Source organism: Sminthopsis crassicaudata, chromosome 5, assembly GCF_048593235.1.
Source record: "Sminthopsis crassicaudata isolate SCR6 chromosome 5, ASM4859323v1, whole genome shotgun sequence".
Taxonomy (NCBI): Eukaryota; Metazoa; Chordata; class Mammalia; order Dasyuromorphia; family Dasyuridae; genus Sminthopsis; species Sminthopsis crassicaudata.
Window position 1 is genome coordinate 173147143 of NC_133621.1, and position 14990 is coordinate 173162132.

Consider the following 14990-nt stretch of genomic DNA (forward strand, 5'->3'; position numbering starts at 1 on the left):
CATGCCATATCATCTGTTTGTATGTTCCCATCATGATGAACTCTGATTGATTCAAAGAAAATTTTTGAACGTCTAGAAACCCCCTCCATCAATGTGCTGAAGGAAGACAAGCTTGTAATTCTGGGTTATTAATACTAGAATAGGCACAGACTATCAGACATAATAGGGAGTTCTTGGGAAGAAGGGAATTGGAAACCTCAACAGCAACAGTCACTATTAGTGAAAACTTGTATATCTCATGACCACCTCATCACCAACATTGTCTTCTTTTTACCTAAATGCAAAAAAATCTTCATGAATGTACCCCTGCAAACACTGAAATTTAATAAATTATGTCATTGTAAGGGGAAGAGACAAACAGGAAGTGAGTGATTATATTGTGCAGAGTGCTAGACCGATCACAGACTTATCCTTTCCAAACTAAACATTTCCATTCTACAAAAATGATGGCCCCAAGGCAAGATGATTACTAGAAAATGTAATATTAACAGATTAGAGCACTTCTGAACAATTTGTTGTTAACTTAGGGAAAAAAAAACTTAGCTAACACACAATTGGCAACAATGGAAGAGAAAAAGAATAGGTAACTTTCAGAAATTTGCTGTACAACACTACTTATTTATCTGGGCCAGAACATTTGCCAACATCAACTCTGATTTGACAGAAGTGATGGGAAAATTCAGGAGCTGCTAAACAAGAGAGAGAGAGAGAGAGAGAGAGAGAGAGAGAGAGAGAGAGAGAGAGAGAGAGAGAGAGAGAGAGAGATTTCATAGGGTTTACCAGCAAGATAGTTCATTTGTCTCTAGGAAGGCAGCATTTAACTACATCAAACATAAAGTACAAGTAAAATAATCATAATCATCATCATCACAATTACTCAGTGGTGATGGAGTCACATTGATTAGTGATAAGAAATTGATCCTGAAGAGATGAGATCAACATTTCCATAATCTTCTCAATAGATCATCATCTATTAATCATTTACTTCAGGTTTCTGGCAGAATTTCCAACTGAAAAAAAGTGGTTTTGAATGCCACTGGGATCCTCTCTTGAGCCAAAGCCTTGGTGCTAATTCTAGCCCAGTTGAGTTTTATAAGGCAGGGGCTCCATTGCTCATAAAAAAGCTTATAAACTCTTCCAGGTTACATGGTAAGCAGAGATTATCTTTCAGAATGTCTGCATTGTTCATCTCTAAAGAAAAAGGAAATAGAATATCTTGTGACAATTACAGAGGGTCAGTGGTCTCTCAGTCAAGGTTGATAAAATTCTTCTTAGAGTCCTCCTTAATAAGCTGATCCTACACCTTGAATATGATCATCTGTTTGCTGCCTTTACTATTCCAGAAGAAATTCTAGGAGCAGAATAGAGGTTTATACCCAACATTTGACAATCTGTCCAAGGCCTTTGTTCTTATCAGTTGTCAGGGCTTGTGGAAGATCATGGCAAAATTTGATTGCCCAGCGAAGTTCATCACTGGTTAAAGGATGGTACTCTTTTGCTTTCCCAATCACCAGTGGAGTGAGGCAGGGTTGTGGGCTTTCTCCCCTGCTTTTTTGCATGATATTTTCAGAATGTTGTTGGATGCCTTCAAAGAAAATAAAAATGGCATCTGTAGTGAAAGTAAATTATGTAATCTGACAAGGTTACAGTCCAAGACTAAAGGAAAGTTGGTGTGGGACTTTTTTGTTTATATGATTGTACACTCAATGCAATCTCTGAAGCTGAGATGCAAAAGAGTATTAATTAATTCTCTGCCACTTGACTAATTTTAGCCTAACAATACCAAGAAAACAAAGGGTCTCCACCAACCAACAGTCCATCATCCATTTGTGGAATCATTGGTTACAGCAAATGGGAAATTTTGAATGCTGTAAATAAGTTACCTTGGCAGTATAGTTTCCAGGGATATAGATGATGAGTTGATGCTCACAGTGCCAGAGTTAACTCAGTGTTTAGGAGGTTCTGAAAAAAGTGTGGAAGAGAAAAGGTCTACAGAGACAATGATCTCACTTGTATGCCTGTGAAACCTAGAGAATGCACCAGCTCCATGCCAGAAAACTGAATCATTTCCATCTGAATTGTCATAGGAAGATTCTGAAGATCACCTGGCAGGGTACGAACCTGACACTGAGGTCTTCTCTTTAGCTAAACTGCCAAGCACTCAAACTCTGCTTCAGAGAGCATACTAATTCTGTTAGGCTGGCCATGTTTTTGTATGCTAGACATATGGCTCCATGTTTATGGAGAATTCACAAGGACAAGAGCTCACATGAAGGTCAGAAGAAATGACACAAGGATACTTTCAAGATCTTTCTGAAGAATTTTGGAATCGATTGTGAGACATGGAAGACAGTGGTACAGGATTGCCCAGAATGACAATCACATCAAAGAAGGTGCTACGTTCTATGAGCAAAGTAATAACCAAAAAGAAAGGTAAGATGTATAAATTTAGAGACTTCTCCATTCCAATGATCATATGAACTATTTGTGCATGACTGTGGTAGAACCTTCTGATCTTATATTAGTCTGCTCAGTCACAGTTGAACATACTGTACCTTTACCCCAATATAGTGATGTCATTTTGGTACTCTTCAGGCATGAAAGATAGCAACCCTTCTCTTTCTCTTTAAACACAAACAATTCATCCTCCTATGATCCCTCCCAATTAATCATATATGTATAGTATTCTTGATTTCTTTTTACTTTCTATTTCAAAGTACCCATTTAACTTCTGATATTTTCTATAAGAATCTTTGTAATTTTCTATTTTATAAATGTCTATTCCATCTATCCCACCCTGCATAGAATTACATTCAATTTTCCCAGATAGATTATTCTTGGTAATATGTCCTTGTGTTTTGCTTTTTGGAACATTATATCATAAGCTCTCATCTCCTTCAGAGTGATTTCCTCTCTCTTGAATGATTTTGAGTATGGCTCCTTGGTACTTGAACTCTTTCTTTTTGGCTTTTTTGAAGTATTTTTTTTTTCTTTAAATTGGATTCAAACATTAGATTCTTCTAGGACATTACTGGAAGTTTTTATTTTGAGATATCTTACAGGAATAGCTGTTGTATTCTCTCTGTTTTCATTTTATCTTTTGATTCCTAAATATCTGAGTAGTTATTTATATTTTGAAATATATGGGTTGCAAGCAAGTGTGTTGTGTTTAGTTAAATCAGGTGATTTTTAGATTGTCTTTCAAGTACCTGAGGTTACATTTGAATTTAGGTCCTACTGACCTAACCATCAAAGTTCTAACCACTATGCAACCTTGCTGCCCTTAATTATGTGCTTTTAAATAGTGACTCACAATAAACAGAAAATCATTTTCTGTGATGGGATAGAGGATCCAGAGGAATTAATTGATACTTCATCAAGTTGAAAGGACAAGGATGAAATTATTAACATGAAGACTTGAATGTTAAGGTCGACATTTATTTGAACCACAGTGATGGGGAACACCAAGAAGATAGCTTGTGTTTTATAAACAAAACTATTTTAGTCAGCAAGCATGCATACTTACTAAAAAGAGTACATGACAGGTTCATGACAATTCATTTGTCATGGGAGAATATAGGAGAGAAATAATTGTAATTCAATGTCAGTCTTTTTCATAATTATAGCCATGTTTTAAGTGTATCTTATTGGCCCTGTCTGATGCTAAAAATGAGTAATTCTTTTAAGTAAAATAAATATTAATGACTGTGTTCATAACATTTTTATACATGCTGATGGTGTTTCAAGTTTTGGAAGCAAAATAAGGCCTTAAAATGACAATTTCAACACATGATTCTGTAGAGTGTTGTTAATCTCTCTGGGAGATTTGAATGCTATGTTATTTGAATCCTAGGGTTTTTAAGTATTTGACTATTCACTATTGGTCATTAATTTTTGGAAGTTTTACTAAACATTTCTTTTTTTAATTAAGCAATATTTTAGATATCTATGATGAGTAAGGAGGATGAAGAATGCCGAAAGATTTTTTAAAGAAAAATAAAGTGTGACAACCCTGTTATCACCCTAGGTACCTTAGAATCAGCTGGAGTCAGGATAAGCTAAAGTCTTTATTCTTGGTCTTTAACAGTAGAAGTAAAGGGGAGGGAAGCAGAATTTCCCCGACCTCACCTCCTCATCTCTTGTTCAAGGTGAGTCTGGCTAGTCTCACTGTACCTCCTAGTTCCTCCCACAATTCTCTGTATACACCAAAGGATTGGGCTAGCACAGGATAGTGGGAAGGGCCATTCTTTTAGAGTATCGTCCAATTGGTAATTAACCTCAAGTGCTCAATTGTTCAACCTCAAGAATTTTAGCCTATCACATTTCCCGCTTTCTTTTGTTTTAGAACACAGGTGGTCACACTATCTCTGACTTCTCAGCAAAGAAGGTGAAAACAGAAAAGGAGGTGATCACGCCCCCCTTGACTTCTCAGGAAGGTGAGAACCCCACAAAAGGAGCTGATCACACCCTCCCCTGATGTTTCAGGAAGGGAGGTGAAAGCACTAAAAAGGAGATGATCATGCCCTCCCTGACATCTCAGGAAGGGAGATGAAAAGCACCAAAGGGAAGTGGGGATTTGCTAGTGGGTTTCTGGGCTGAAGGGACTTATTAGAAACAGGAATGCACAAACCCATCAGCATGGGAGGTATTACACAAGCACATAGCAATAACACACAGGCTATTAGTGATGACTCTCCCCACAGCCAGGGCAGGCTCAATGTGGTGTAATAAACATGAATTGTAGATGCAAGTAGTGATATAACAAGCAATATAAATTAACATGGTCTTGTAAAAGACTTCCAGAAGTCCTAGACGGAGGGTATATAAACATCAATCACACATACGCCTTCTTCAGCAGCCAAGAGACAGTCCAAATCTACGGTCCATTGCTTCACGTGTCAGAGAATCCAATGATCCTTGCATGTTTTTGAAGTCCTTCAACCGTCTTTTTATGTATTAGGGAATCCAATGATTCCTGCAGATTTTGAAGTCCTGCAACAGTTTTATCATTTCTCAGAAAATCCAGTGATTTTCAAGTCCTACAGTCTTATCATGTCTCAGAGAATCCAATGATTCCTGAGGGTTTTTAAGTCCTACAACAGTCTTATCATGTCTTAGAGAATCCAATGATTCCTGAGGGTTTTTAAGTCCAACAACAACCTTATCATGTCTCAAAGAATCCAATGATTCCTGAGGGTTTTCAAGTCCTACAACAATCTTATCATGTCTCAGAGAATCCAGTGATTCCTAAAGGTTTTGAAGTTCAACAATTCTTGATGTCCATGAGTCAAATGCCATAACTGCCATGCTCTTTTAGTGTTTCTTGGGTCCTCTCCTTAGTTTCAAGGGTCTGCTCTGTCTCTCTCCAATGGACAAGGCGAATATGGCACCCATCTGATTCCTTCTCCATCTGTAGAGATACAAGTAAGCCCTCTCCCCCACACAATTAACCTATCTGGGTCCCTTCCATTTACCACTTTCTGGGTCTCTCCACATGGCCTGGAGATTATCTAAAGACAGTGGAGCTGCTCACACTGGACACTGCCCTTCTGGTGGGTTATAAAACCTGTCTGCCGGAGCCAGTGCATCTTTGTCAAAAATCAAAAAGTTAATAGTATAAAAAGCTAGATTTAGAAGTTCTCTAGGGTTACCTGTGGCTCCCCCCTTTTTTTTGTTTTTGGAGGAGCGTCTTAATGTTTCTGGTTCTCTTCTCTATTGTTGCCTGTTCTTGAGGATTAAAAGATATGCCAGTGGTGTGTAAAGTCTTATACTGTGCACAAAAGTGTGCAAAATGTTTAGAAGTATATGCAGGTCCATTGTGTGTTTTTATTGCTTGTGGCACACCCCTAAGTGCAAATGCTTGTATAAGGAGTTCAGTGACCACTCAGGCTGCTTTTGCTGCTGATATTGCAAAAGTGAATCCTGAAAAAAGTGTCTATCACAATATGGATAAAAGATAGATGACCAAAAGATTTATAATTTGCCAAATTTCATTAGGTTTCAAACCACAAGGGTTCTTTCCTGGAGGGAGTGTAGGAGCATGGAGAGGAATGCAAGCCGTATAGGCTTTTACTATGCTCCTACTTCTTCTCTTGTTATTCCAAATTGTAAGTGTAAAGCTCAAGCAGCCTGATGATATTTAAAATGAGATTCTTGGGCTTCTTGAAACAAAAGAGAATTGGCCAACATGGTTAGAAGGTTATCTGCCTTTGAATTACCATCAAAAATAGGACCTGGAAGTCCACTTGTATTAAGGCCAATTATATTATGTTGTATATATAGAATGTTTCCTTGGAAATTGAATAAGGACCTTTATCATTGTAGTATTCACAAAGTTGTTGTCCTACCAGCTTCCAATTATCTAGCCCTATTTCTTCCTTTAAGAACGAAGGGGACGTGCAAATTAGAATATAGAAATGCATCCAAGGGGACGTACATTAGAAATAATGTACCCAAGAGTCTAGCTATCTGCAACCAATTAAGTCTTGTCCTTTGATCAACTTAAGTATGCTTTCTATAGCATCCCCTCAGGGTGGGGGTGGGCGTGGGGATAGGGGTGGGGTGCAGGAGAATTTTTTCCTAACATCTGCCCCATTTCAGCTAGAAAAGGTTACTAGTTTAGCCCTTAAGAAAGAAAGTTCCCTGTTTATCTATTAAAATACTCACCCTATTTCCTGGTCCCCGAGGACTTCTTCAATGAAATTAGGGCATCGAATGTGAAGACCGCATTAGCACCCTGGGTACCTTAGAATCAGCTGGAGTCAGGATAAGCAAATGTCTTTATTCTTGGTCTTTAGCGGTAGAAGTGAAGAGAGTGGACACATAGGATCTCTGCGACCTCACCTCCTTGTCTCTCACCCAGAGTGAGTCTCTGCCTAGTCTCACTGCACCTCCTAGTCTCTCCCACAATTCTCTGTATGCATCAAACGATTGGGCCAACATAGGATAGTGGGAAGGGCCATTTTCCAAGTATATTCCCTTTTTTTTTTTCCTGAGGCTGGGGTTAAGTGACTTGCCCAGGATCACACAGCTAGGAAGTGTTAAGTGTCTGAGACCAGATTTGAACTCAAGTCCTCCTGAATTCAAGGCTGGTGCTCTATCCACTGCGCCACCTAGCTGCCCCTCCAAGTATATTCTTATAGAGTATTGTCCAATCGGTAATTAGCCTCAAGTGCTTGATTGTCCAATCTCAGTGCATTGACTCAAGTGTTTCAGCCCTTCACAATAAAGAAAACCAATTAGTTTTTTGTCATATCTATTTTAAAACATTCTCACTATATATTACTATAATAAACCATGTGCATGTCTGTGTGTTGTAAGAAAACTTCTGAAACATTCCATCTATCACTTAACCCTGATTGCCTTAACAAAATCAATGAATATAGATAAATAAAATGTGATGAAGATACAGACTAACATAGGACCTCAGGAATCCTGATTTCTTATCTGCTTGAATTTGGAAATAGTGCTCTGAGTTTCTACTTGAACTTGTGGAGTTATTTTCTTCTGAGTATATACCTTCACCTTCTCTGAGTATTTCATTTTAATGTTTAGCATTTTCTTCTGTTTACTCATATTTTCAGCTTTGCTTTCTGCTTTGGAGGCTTGTCTTCCAACAAAGCACTACACATATATTCTTATCTAGTAGCAGTAGGCCTTGCTTTATCATGAGTATTGTGGCTAAAACTAGTTTTTGTCTTCTTTAAAAAATATTTGGTCTTGTCTCCTGCTGTGGTTTAAGCCTAGTATCTGTGGATGCTGCATCAGAAATGAGCTTCCTGGGTACTTATCTGACTAGTCAGCTGCCATGATTGGCTCCTTGGAATGCCATATTTTGGGCCTGGAGGCTGGTCCTGCCTCAACATGGTCCTATTGTGATCCATGTCTTGACTTTGTCTTCTGTTAGGGACCAAATTAATTTGCACTTCAACTTCTATCTACCTTTGCTTTTCTCCCCTCTATGCTTCTTCAGGATTCTGGAAGGTTTTGTAGACACCTGGAGTTGAAAAAAAAAAAAAGTTTATAATTGATTCCTTTTGGTTTTATTTACCATTGTTCCTTCTGATGAATTTTTAGATTTCCTGGGAATATCTGTAGTAAATCTGGGCTCCTCTAGGACCAAACACGCTGCTATCTCATTACAATTCCCAAAAAAATATTCTCTGATTCTTATTTATAGTAGTGGTGAACTCTTCCATCCTCACTCATTGATAATACCCTGATGCTCATCTTGGTGCAGTACAAAGACCATTAGATTTAGAATCAAGGAATGTTAATTTGAATACTGGTTCTCCCACTAACTACTTCTATAACTTTAGGCAAAGTATTAAACTTCTCTTACCCTCAGTTTCCTTGTCTGCAAAATGACTTAGATCACTTTTAAAGTATCATCTAACTCAAAATCTATGATTTTATGATCTCTGCTACTCAGATAATTAGTTCTATGAAAGGTCAGGAGGAAGATGGTAGCACAGTTTAAAGTAATTAAATCAGAAGATGGGGCAAGTTTTTGGGGAAAATCAATGAGTTCAGTTTTAAATATGTTGAGTTTAAGTTGAAATATCCATGTGGAGATGCCTTACACAGAGTGAGAGATGAAGACTAGATCTCAGAAGAGAGGTCAGGACTACAGACTTTAGAGTAGTCTATATTAAATAATATTTGCAATTATAATGTGAAGGAAATTGATAAAGCAGATATTGTTGAGAGGAAAGAGGACAAAGGGACATTTGGGAAATACTATGTAGGAAAAAAAAAAAGAATGAGGAGCAAGCAAGGAAGAAAACAATGAATTTTGAATAAATTTGAATTATTTTGAAATTTGAATAAAAGGTCCTAATCTAAGGAGGCAAATTTAGTTTTGGGCATATCACTAAGACTTGACAATAATTCTGTGACTGTAATTGGTCTCTGACTGGTATATCTTATTTCAAAAGAAATAGGTAAAGTTCAAGGTAAGTGGGTGGAAGGAAATTTTAAAAAATATTAAAATGTTCTTTTGTGAGGACATTCAGAAACCAGAGGAAGAAAATGAAATGGGTGAAGATCAATGGAATAAGAAGCAAATATTGTAGCTATCTGGATTTATTACAAGCTACCTGAACATGGAAAGGAACATAAGGAATTCAGGAAAAAAAAATCAAAAGTCTTGAATGGAAGTACTATCTCATTTCCTCCAAACTTTCTTTTCTTCAAACTGCCCTATTTCTGTTGAAGGGTTCCAGTCTTTCTAGACTGATAACCTTGACATTTTATTGGAATCTTCACTCACCTTGCCCATACATTTAATCATTTGCCAACTCTTGCTATTTTTACTTTTACAAAATCTTTCTCATTTGATCCCATTCTCTCTAGTCACACATCTACCACCTTAAGTTAGTCAAGCTCTGATTCAGGGCAATCCCAATAGACTTGTGATGGGGAGAGCCATCTGTATCCTGAGAGAGAACTACAGGGTCTGAATGTGCATCACAACATACTATTTGCACCTTTGTTATTGCTGTTTGTTTGTTTCTTGTTTTTCTCTCTCATTTTTTATCCTTTTTGATCTGATTTTTCTTGTGCAGCATGATAAATGTGGAAAGATGTTTAGAAGAATTGTACATGTTTAGACTATATTGGATTACTTTCTGCCTAGGGGAGGGGAAAGATGGAGAGGGAGGGAGAAAATATGGAACATAAGGTTTTGTAAGGATGAATATTGAAAACTATCTTTGCATATATTTTAAAAAATAAAAAAGCTATTAAAATGTATATGCCAGACATTGTAGATAGGAGCAAAACCCATTCGTGCCCTCAAGTTGCTGATAATCTAGCTTAGGAGACAACATATATCTATAACTATATGTATCTAAATATTTATGTATATCCAAAACTAGAAAAGAACTGTTATTTCATTTCATATACATTATATTAGCGAAGACCATAAATTAGAGATTGTTCCCAAGCATAGGTATGTGCATTGGTTCATCCTTCTAGGAAACAATTTAGAATGATTTGAGAAATCTATGATCTGTTAATTCCACTCTTAGGTGTGTATTTTAAGGAGGATGAAATCAGAAAGAAAGAATAAACGCACACACATGCACATATGTGTGTATGTATATTTATACATGTGTATATATATGTATAGGCATAGATATGTGTATATATGTGTATTTATATGTATAACTATTAAAAACACTTTTTAATGGTAGCAAAAAAGAACTGGATGAGTGCCGATTGACTAGGAAATAGTTGAACAAATTCTATATAAAAGCATGGAATATTATTTCACTATAAAAACGAATGATGCTATTGAGTGATTGTGGATATCATCTAAGAGTCTCTGCAGTGTTTCAAGCTTATGACAATCAATACAGAGTCATCTGCAAATAGTTGCAGCTACAGGATCTCATCATACATAGGTGTTTTCTCTCTTCCCATTTCAAGCCATTCTTCTACTCACTGTCAAATTAATCTTCCTGAAGGTGCAGACCTGACCACTACACCTCTCTATTCAATAAATTCTAGTGGCTTCCTGTCACCTCCAGGATAAAATATAAAACCCTCTCTTTGCCATTTAAAGACTTTCACCACCTGGTCCCCTTTAATCTTTTAAATATTTTTTACACCTTATTTCCTTCCAGGCCCTCTATGACCCTTAGATAACTGGCTTCCTTGGTTTTTCCTAGAATATGATTCTCTATCTCCCAATTCTGGACATTTTCACTTACTGTTTCCGCCTAATTGGAAGATCCCTCCTCATCTCCTTCTCTGGACTTCTTTGATTTTCTTCAAGTTCTAGTTAAAATCCCATTTTCTATGAAAAGCTTTTTCTAATTCTCCCTAAATGCTAATTTTTTTATTGATTATTTCTTGTCTGTACATTATTGTTTTCATAATGTTTTCCCATTAGATAGTGAGTAACTTGAAGGCAGGTGCTGTCATTTGCCTTTCTTTATATCCCCAGACCTTAGCAAAGTATCTGGCACATAGTAGGTGTCTAGTAAAAGCTTATTGATTGAAGTTTTGCCTTTGATTCTATGAAGGATAGCCCCAAAGGTAAATTCCTTTAGGAAGCATATTTCTCTATCTTATACCTCAATCAATACTAATGTCAAAAAGATTATTTCTGTTGCTATGCCTTTCAAGGCATCATCTATATTTTTGACATTTTAATAAGAAGTATCATTAAAAAGGCATTTTGCTCTTCTGGGTCAAATTTTTTTTGGTTGTTATGGTGGTGGTGGTGGTTAGTTTTAAATAGTGAACAAATAATATACACAATTTAGATCTTATATTTTCTGTACTTTTTGTTCAGTTGCATGATTGTTAACATGTAATTCATCATGAAATATCTTGTGAAAATCTGCCTATTTCTTTATAATGCCCTCTAGATATGTGTAAACTATTCTCACAAATACCTTGCATAGATGAAAAAGTAAGCACTTAGGATGGTAGTTTTTGATAGTGTCTAATATATCATAATGTTTGAGATTTATTCTCAACTCTTATTTTTTTCTTCCATATATATTTAAATTTAATGCCTCCCTGCCCTCAATATGGGCATGTCTCTGCAACTTAATTTCCTTATCCAAAAAATGTGGGTACTATTGCCTGTAATACCTACTCCACGGGGTTGTTACAAGGATCAAATGGAATATTATATAAACAAGCATTTGGAAAACCTTAAAGTACTCTATAAATATTGACTATTATTATTAGAGTAGCTATTTTTTAGTTATTTGAATATGATCTGAAAAAATAATTTAAGCACCAGATTGTACTGCTGTTTGTTAACATGATTCTAGTCACCTATTCAAAGGGAAAACCTCCTGTGAAGTCTCAATCTCATGTTTGCAGTTATGTACCACACCCCTCTCTAAAATGAATGCCAGAAAAGTAGGGAACTCTCTCGTTGCTCTCAGAGAAGAGAATTTTACCCCAGCTTTGTCTCTCTTTCTCAATGGACAAATGTAGTTCATTCTTCTAGGGGTTGTGGTTAGCATGAATTTGCCCCATCAGAATAGCTCTAAGCCCCCATATACTGGAAAATGCTTTCTCTGTCCTGAATCTACTGTATTTCACTGAACCTTAGTCATATAATCTTTCAGAATAACCACTATAGCTATCATTTAAATAGAGCCTCTTTGTGCCAGATGCTGTGCTAAGTGCTTTACAAATATATCTGATTGAGCTAGAAAAATTAATTTAAAAAAAGTTCATCTGGAGGAACAAAAGGTCAAGAATTTCAGGGGAATTAATGAAAAAAATGCAAATTAAGGTGGCCTAGCTGAATCAAACCAAACACTATGTTATAAAGCAACAGTAGTCAAAACCATTTGGTACTGGCTGAGAAATAGAGTAGTCCATCAATGGAATAGCTTAGGTTCATAAGACACAATAGTCAAGGACAGTAATCTAGTGTTTGATAAACCCAAACACCCTAAATTCTGGGATAAGAATTCACTTTTTGAAAAAAATTGCTGGGAAAATTGGAAAATAATATTGCCTAACACTTTATACCAAGATAACATTGAAATGGGTTCATGATATGGATATAAAGAGTGATACCATAAACAAATTAGAAGAACAAAGAATAGTCTACTTCTCAGATCTGTGAGAAGGAAGGAATTTGTGGCCAAAGAAGAACTAGAGTACTTTATGAAATGCAAAATAAATAATTTTGATTATATTATGTTAAAATGAGTTTGTTAAAAAAAAATTCCAACAAGATTAGAAGGGAAGCAGAAAACTGAGGAAAAATTTTACATCCAAGCTTTTGATAAAAGCTTCATTTATAAAATATATAGAAAATTAACTTATATTTATAAGAATATAAACCATTCTCCAACTGATAAAATGGTCAAAGGATATGAACAGACAATTTTCAGATGAAGAAATTAAAACCATTTCTAGTCATATAAAAAGATACTCTGAATAACTATTTATCAGAAAAATGCAAATGAAGACAATTTTGAGATTACACACTTCTCAGATTGGCTAACATGACAAGAAAAGATAATGATAAATGTTGGTGGGGATGTGGGAGAATTGGGACACTAATATACTGTTGGTGGAGAACAACCATTCTGGAGAGCAAATTGGAACTATGCCCAAAGAGTTATCAAACTGTGCATACTCTTTGATCTAGCAATATTTCTTACTGGGCTTGTATCCCAAAGAGATCTTAAAGGAGGGAAAGGGACCTCCATGTGTAAAAATGTTTGTGGTAGCCCTCTTTATAGTGGCAAGAAACTGGAAACTGAATGGATCTTCACCAATTGAGAGTGGTTGAATAAATTATTGTATATGAATGTTATAGAATATTATCATTCTATAATAAATGATTGACAGGATGATTTCAGAGAGGCCTGGAGAGACTTACAAGAACTCATATTAAGTGAAGTGAGCAGGACCAAGAGACTATTGTACATGGCAACAGCAAGATTGTACAATGATCAATTCTGATGGACGTGGCTCTTTCCAACAATGAGGTGATTCAGGCCATTTCCAATGGGCTTTTGACAGAAAGAGCTGTCCATATCCAGAAAGAAGACTTTGAGGATTGAATGTGGATCACAATGTAGTATTTTCATCTTCTTTGTTGTTGTTTGACTGATTTTTTTATTTCTTTCTCATTTTTTTCCTTTTTGATCAGATTTTTCTTGTGCAACATAATAATTGTGGAAATATGTATAGAAGAATTGCATGTGTTTAACGTATTTTGGATGATTTGCTTCTAAGGAAGGGAGTGAGGAAAGGGAGGGAGAAAAAGTTTGGAACACAAAGTTTTGCAAGAATGAATGTTGAAAACTTTTTTCATATATTTTGAAAATTAAAAAGCTATTATTTAAAAAAAATCTGAGTCAATCAGGATCCAAACAATGACCAAATGGGACTTGGCTTAAGACCTATTGGTGGCCAATGAGAATCAGATTGGTTTTTGTTTAAGGCATGGTCCTTACGAAATAAATCTAGCCAGTAAATCTAAAGATGTCTTGGAAAGATTCAGAGCCTCAAAAGAAAAGAAAAAAAAAATTAAGGGCATCTGTAGGTAAGTGTATGATATAGGCAAAGAATTAATGAACATCTTTGAACCCTGGATTCAGTCCTGAAACTTTTGCACAAGGTTTTCCTTATTGGTAGATAGAATGTTTACTGGATATATTGAGAGTACAATTATAAGAGTCTTATACAAAAGTTCCAGACTTTGATCCAGAGTACAAAGATACTTTTAGAAGGAACGTCTGAAGGCATTACTTGAAACCAGGGGAATTATCTCTAATTATAAATTTCAGATCTTGTTCTAAAAGAAGAGTGGAGCCAAGATAGTGGAGTAGAAGCAGCCACTTTGTGTTATAAAAATAAGCAAACAAATAAACGAATAAATAAATAGTCGAATACTTAGTTGAATACTTCCAACATTTCCTTCTAAATAACTTTTTAAAAAAAATGTCTCAAGCAAAATATTGTAGGAGAGCCTACAATATCAGGGTAATATATTTTTCCAGCCTAAGATAACTTATGATCTCAGCATGAGAGGTCTATGACTCAAAAGTGGGGACTGGCCTGCAGGCCACATAGTGGCAACATCAGTGGTGAGACAACTTTGACAGCAGAAGTTATAGCTTTGGACCCTCTCAACTTTCAGATGGTAAGAAAATAATTACAGAGAACCCTTTTCTAGCAAGAGGTGTAATTGGAACTGATTGACAATTCTATTGCATATTTGCAGCTCTGGGTCATAATCTGAGGGCAGAGAGGAGCACTAGCCCTCGGGGCTGCAGGAAAGCAGGGCACCTGATCACAGTGTCAGAGCTAAGAGGAACACCAAAGCTTGTGCTTGCAGAGAAACAAAGACTCCTCTTATTAAAGACCATAATGCATATTAGAACAGCAGTAACCACACATGTCCTTGGATCACAATACCTTGTAGGCACCAAAAATGTGCAGATCTTCTGAACTAGGTCTGAAAACAGTACCATGAAAAAATCTGAAGTTTGGGA

The 14990-nt window shown here is 36.2% G+C and overlaps 1 long non-coding RNA gene across 1 annotated transcript; it reads right to left on the reverse strand.

Annotated features, from left to right (window-relative positions):
- Positions 1–3417: 3417 nt before the first annotated feature.
- LOC141542552 (uncharacterized) lies at positions 3418–6852 on the reverse strand. The gene is made up of 2 exons (XR_012482201.1): positions 6667–6852; positions 3418–5410 (listed from the first exon to the last, which is right to left on the reverse strand). It is a non-coding gene; the product is annotated as an uncharacterized LOC141542552 (long non-coding RNA).
- Between the last annotated feature and the right edge of the window lie 8138 nt (positions 6853–14990).